This window comes from Hoplias malabaricus, chromosome 4, assembly GCF_029633855.1.
Source record: "Hoplias malabaricus isolate fHopMal1 chromosome 4, fHopMal1.hap1, whole genome shotgun sequence".
Lineage (NCBI taxonomy): Eukaryota > Metazoa > Chordata > Actinopteri > Characiformes > Erythrinidae > Hoplias > Hoplias malabaricus.
The window spans coordinates 49,817,168-49,823,255 of NC_089803.1; the positions used below are offsets into that span (position 1 = coordinate 49,817,168).

At 40.4% G+C, this 6,088-nt stretch overlaps 1 long non-coding RNA gene across 1 annotated transcript; it reads left to right on the forward strand.

Moving 5' to 3' along the window:
- Positions 1-4,978: 4,978 nt before the first annotated feature.
- LOC136694311 (uncharacterized) lies at positions 4,979-5,458 on the forward strand. The gene is made up of 3 exons (XR_010802178.1): positions 4,979-5,036; positions 5,164-5,278; positions 5,348-5,458. It is a non-coding gene; the product is annotated as an uncharacterized lncRNA (long non-coding RNA).
- The last annotated feature ends 630 nt before the right edge of the window (positions 5,459-6,088 follow it).

The window sequence follows — 6,088 nt, forward strand, 5'->3', positions numbered from 1 at the left end:
GCCATTCTTAAGTTAAATTTCTACTATGCTTGAGCTCTTTAGCACATTCTGTCTCTTTCAGGATTTGCTCCCATGTGATGAGCTTCCTTCTCTCTATCTCACTGTTCCAGCGGTGCTGACCATCAGCTCCCCTTTTGATTTGCCATGTCTGTCATCCCTTTAGATCACCCTTCCGAATTTCACTTTCTTTTTTAGTTTCCCTGTAAGCCACTGGAACAGCAGCTTTATGGCATACCTGCCAACTGAGGACATCGCAATTTCATTATTGCTGCCCCGTTGTAGTATTCAGCAACTTTCTTGGCAACTCTTAATTATTTTCCCACCTGCCCAATAATCCTATCCCAGATCAACTCTGATGTCTCTGTTGGGATGCGCAATTGGTACTTCTCGCTTTCTCACTGTGGCATTTTAAGAACTCCAATTGGCAATCGTGCCATCCTCCTCCACACTAATAATCCTGTCAGCATTAATAAAGGACATTCGATTTACTCAGCCTAATGCTATTTCTCTACTGTCTCACATGGTGCTCATTCATGCACCAGTCTATTAAAGGCAGTTTAATAAATACACCAGTTTATTCACTCACCTACAGAGGATCCAGAACACCAACCAAACACTCGACCAAAATACCTCTCAACCTGACCATTCTATAGCACTTAATGACTAGTATACCTGTAATTTTTGGGGCATTGGCTTCATATGCATTTCGAAGCCACTCTTTAGTCCTCCCCAAACACCTCCCTGCTTCAGCCTTTACGGGTGTACTCTGTTCTAGCAAAACAGCTGTTGTGGCGATGGTGAAACATCTCTGAATTGTACTCTTTCTGAGTGACCTTTCAGTATTGTAAGCTCTTGGCTCTATCTTCCCTCTGTTATGCTCAAAATCAGAGGATATGAGGCTTCTTTGCCTTGCTTATTTAGTGCTGGTCTTGGATACCACATGCTAGACTTCTCCACAATTCCCTCAGTTTATACTGAAGCTTGGCCATGATAGCACACACATTTGCTGTGCAATCAAGCTCATTCATGTACTCCACATCAGCCATAGGGTTACGACAGCCAGTCAGGTAGAGGCCAAACGATTAGAGTGTATCTCCATCTTCAGGCTTAATAGCCAGCCAGGGTTTTTTTTCCCAAAAGCATAGATGCTAACTACGTTAGCAGCATACATAGTTTGAAAGATGTATATAAAAAAACCTGATCTTGATGTTTTTGAACTATGAATGAACATTATGAAATACATCGTGTGAGCTTAGAGATAAGTTTTAATAAAAGGAACAGGAGAGCAATATTTAAGGATTAGCAGCTTTCAGTCCCTCAACACTGCGTTATGGTATTGTTTTCCAGCGTGGTACTGGTGTTGTTGGTACTGTTTTTCCATCTTGTCCCACTTGATAAAATAAAGACATTACATGTTTAATTTATATGTTGGGGATAAAATAACTTTAATATAGTAGTTCAAGATAGACTTGAATATTATTTAATCTTCAGTTCATTGAAGGAATTTCAACATGTCTTTTTAAACATATCCAGATTTATGAATTAATCCATCATTTAATACCCATGTCCATCAAGCTCTTGTATTTTTTAAAAGCAGATGCTTAGGCTTACAACATAATTCAGTGTTCAGATGAACACTTCATACAGATGAGGATGTTTTTGAACCTACTGATGAAGATTCCCCACACCCTCGCCTGTGTGACATAACAGACACAGCAGATAACAATATGAGGGCTCGACTTCCTCACTGTGATGCTTCAACTCAGCACTAAGCAGCTTAGCCTCGTCCATCCATGTTCTTGGATCCATGGATCTGTTTATTTTGGTTCATGTCTCTGGCCTGGTCCCGCCTTAGTTCCACCTCCTCATCAGTGTTTTCATCTGTGTCTCATTTGTAATCCTGCCTCCTCGTTATCCGTCTCATTCATTATGCTCTCTCCAGTCTGTCTATCACTTGATCCCTTTCCACCATCGTTTTGCTCTTTCCAGTCTGTCTGTCTCGTCGGTCGCTCAATCCCTTTCCTCATTTCGTTTTGTTTCATTCTCGTTTCCCTTTTGCTCATCTCTAGTCTGTTTGTCTCGTCTGTTCCTCAATTCGCGTTTCTTTCACTTTCTCTGTGTATGTCGATCTGGTTTGTCTGTTCCTTCCTTGTGCTTCGTGTTCTCATTTGGTTTATCTGTTTGTATTTCTCTTGTCTGTTTGTGTCATAACTAGGTCTCTGCTTAGCTCTCTGTGTCCAGGTTAGTCTGTTTAGCTTTCTCTGTCTAGGTTTCTCTGTCCAGTTCCCTGTCTGTCCAGTTTCCTCTCTGTTCAAGTCTCTCTGTCTTTTATTGTCTAAGTATCCTCTCTTCCAACACTGTCTCGGTTTTGTTATCTATTGTTTAAAAAGTCTTTTGTGTTAGTGTGTCCGCCACTGTCAGTCCGCCCGGTCCTAACATAAGCACCCTTTTGAGCTAGTACAGCCATGAGTTTTCTTGGAAATCATACACCAAGTTTTTCACACCTGGATTTGGGGATCCCCTTCCATTCTACCTTGCAGATCCTCTCCAGTTCCATCAGGTTGGAAGGTGAAAGATGGTGGACAGCCATTTTCAGATCTCTCCAGAGATGCTCCATTGGGTTTAGGTCAGAGCTCTGGCTGGGCCAGTCAAGAATGGTCACAGCTGTGCCGAAGCCACTCCTTTGTTATTTTAGCTGTGTGCTTAGGGTCATTGTCTTGGAAGGTGAACATTCGGCCCAGTCTGAGGTCCAGAGCACTCTGGAAGAAGTTTTCGTCCAGGATATCTCTGTGCTTGGCTGCATTTATCATTCCTTTAATTGCAACCAGTCGTCCTGTCCCATCAGCTGAAAAAGACCCCCATAGCATGATGCTGTCAAAACCATGTTTCACTGTTGCGATTGTATTGAGCAGGTGATGAGCAGTGCCTGGTTTTCTCCATAAATAATGCTTAGAATTAATACCAAAAAGTTCAATCTTCGTCTCCTCAGACCAGAGAATCTTATTTCTCATATTCTGGGAGTCCTTCATGCGTTTTTTTTGGCAAACTCAATGCAGGCTTTAATATGGCCATTCTGCCAGTGATAGTTGACTTTGTGGAACTTTCTCCCATCTCCCTACTGCATTTCTGGAGCTCAGCCACAGTGATCTTTGGGTTCTTCTTTACCTCTCTCACCAAGGCTCTTCTCCTACAATTGCTCAGTTTGGCTGGACGGCCAGGTCTAGGAAGAGTTCTGGTCGTCCCAAATTTCTTCCATTTAAGGATTATGGAGGTCACTTTGCTCTTAGGAACCTTGAGTGCTGCAGAAATTATTTTGTAACATTGGCCAGATCTGTGCCTTGCCACACTTCTGTCTCTGAGCTCCATGGGCAGTTCCTTCGACTTCATGATTATCATTTGCTGACATGCACTGTGAAGGCTTATAAAGACAGGTGTGTGCCTTCCTTAATCAAGTCCAATCAGTTTAATTAAACACAGCTGGACTCCAATGAAGGAGTAGAACCATCTCAAGGAGGATCAAAAGAAATAGACAGCATGTGGGACAACATATGAGTGTCACAGCAAAGGGTCTGAATACTTATGATCATGTGAAATTTCAGTTTTTCTTTTTAAATAAATTTGCAAAAAAATTCTACATTTCTGTTTTTTTTTTCTGTTAAGATGGGGTGGTAAATGTACATTAATGAGAAATAAAATAGCAAATGGCTGCAATGAAACAACGAGTGAAAAATTTAAAGGTGCCTGAATACTTTCCGTACCCATTGTATATTCTGGTCCTCATGTATCGCATCTTCAGATATCTGCTGTAGTATAACACAAAAATTATTCCACAAAACTTTTCTAATATCTTGTTGAACTTCACTGTGAGCTTTGTTTCAAAAACTTGGAAGTTGTTATTATCTCCTTCCTCCATAAAATGAAGCATTCATTTTTGGTTTTAGCTAGACTAATTTTAACTAGGCTTTCCTTGTGCTAATCACACGTTGTAATATTTCTTCCATGGCCTTTTTGGTGAGCCTAATTGTTCTAGCTCTTACAGCTGAATTAGAATCTGCATTCTCTATTTTTATACTCATTAAATCAGTGCCAAGTGTTAGCAGAATGATTCATATACATCTGTCAGACAAATGGTGAGAGACAGACTTCCCAAAAATGCTTACACCTGAGGCAAAGGCACATCGGCTAGCATGTTAACAAAAAGCTTCCAAAAACTGGAGACCTCAAATTTTTATCCACGAGCGAGGCGAATAACACATCTGTTTTCACTTTCATAATTACACACAACAGCCGTACTTACATCCTGGGCTCCTATATTTGAGTAAATCCTTATGCCAAAGTGTAGTTGGTTTTCTTACAGACGTGGGGACCAAAGGAACTTTCTGGGGTGTCTGCTATTTCTGAAAATGCACATATATTACAATTTACAGCATACAAAGCAATGTGTCTTCCACATTTAACCCATCTGTAGTAGTGGCACACACACTAGTGCACTAGGAGCTGAGAACACCCCCAGAGCAGCAGGTGCCCATGGAGCATTCTCTGTTTGGGAGCTGTTAAGTATGTGTCCCTTCCTCCGACTGAGGGAGAGAAGTGTGGTTCTCAAACAAATCATCTTAAGTCTACCCTCAGAAATACGGAACAAACGTGTCCTGTATCAGTTCAAAGTGACCAGGCCCTGCAATCGCAGAGGGGTCACATGAGATGCAGGGAGGTTTCACTTGTCCATCATCTACATCTCTTCTGTATTTGGTGAATTTTTGCATCCATCAATGGTTTTGTTTGAAATTGACCAATGGAATTTCAAGAAAAAACGACTTACCCATCTGAAGCAGATTTTTTAGTTTTAATTTATTTCCAGTTAATATTCATGTAAGGTTAATGTCAAGGGTTAACTGTGGGATGTCACTGTAGCCCTATAAAAAGGGGGAGTAGCAGGACTTATTGATTAGTTTGCCCTCCTTGGCTCCCCCCCCTTTCCGGTGAACTTGACCTTCCTGTCGTTGGCTTGGTGTGTGGTTTGGCGGTGGTGGATTCAGGTACAACTGCAACGATTTTTGTGTTTTAATTATTTTAGGTAGGACCATGGGTGTCGGTACCTTTTTTTCCCTATTTTTGTGGGCTTACAATGTGTGGAATAATGGGTTGATTTTTGTGTGTATTTAGTAGTGATTGCTGTGAGTGTTGTGCTGTTGTCTGAGGCCTTCATTCATTCTCTGATTCGCATCGTTGCTGCTCTGTGCTTTGCATCTTCACTATTTCGCTGCTTCACAACTTAAAGGTAGGCATGTTTCCTCTCTCTAAGAATATTTCCAGTTGTCTTTTGTATTTACATTCTATATTTTGTTAGGACCGTCACACTGCCAGCTGCCCCTTCTCTTCTATCGGTTGTCGCACCTCCGTGCCGAAAGAGATAGACTCCTTCTAAGCGGAGCTTAAACATTCCCCTAGCTGTTCCTCCTCTTGTGGTGCTGCTGTTTTCTCCATGTCTTGGCTAATTCGTGCTGCTGCGCTGTTATACGTTCGTATCACTTGCGGGTCTGTTAAATTGTTTTGTTTGTTTGTTTTTTGGTAAATTTTTTTGTTTGTTTCATTTTCAAGGCGCAGTCTATTCTGCGACAGTTGTATTTGTTTGGTAATTGTTGCTTTTCTTTTGTGTTAAGTTTTCGTTCTATTTTGTTAGATTATATTTGTGTCAATTTTTGGGTTTAGTTATATTCCAATATTGGGCTGGATCATTTTCTTTTCTTATTATTTTTTTTGGTGTGGTCTTTAAGTGTATACTGCCCTTATTGATTTTCATTTGTTTATTTTGGTTTTGTTGTAATTGGTTATATTTCTTGAGTTTGTCAATTATTATTTTTTTTTTGTTAGAGTCTCTCTCTCTCTCTCTCTCTCTCTCTAGTTGTTGCAGCTAGTTTATGGCACCTTATTGTCATTTAAAATATAGTGATTTTGACTGTTCTTTAATGAATGTTGATATACTATTGATAAAGTCTTTCAGTGTTTTAGGTCATTTGAATGTGTATTGAAATAAAATCATCTTACTGTTAAAATAAAATTGAGTGTGGACAACGGGTCTCTGTCTCCA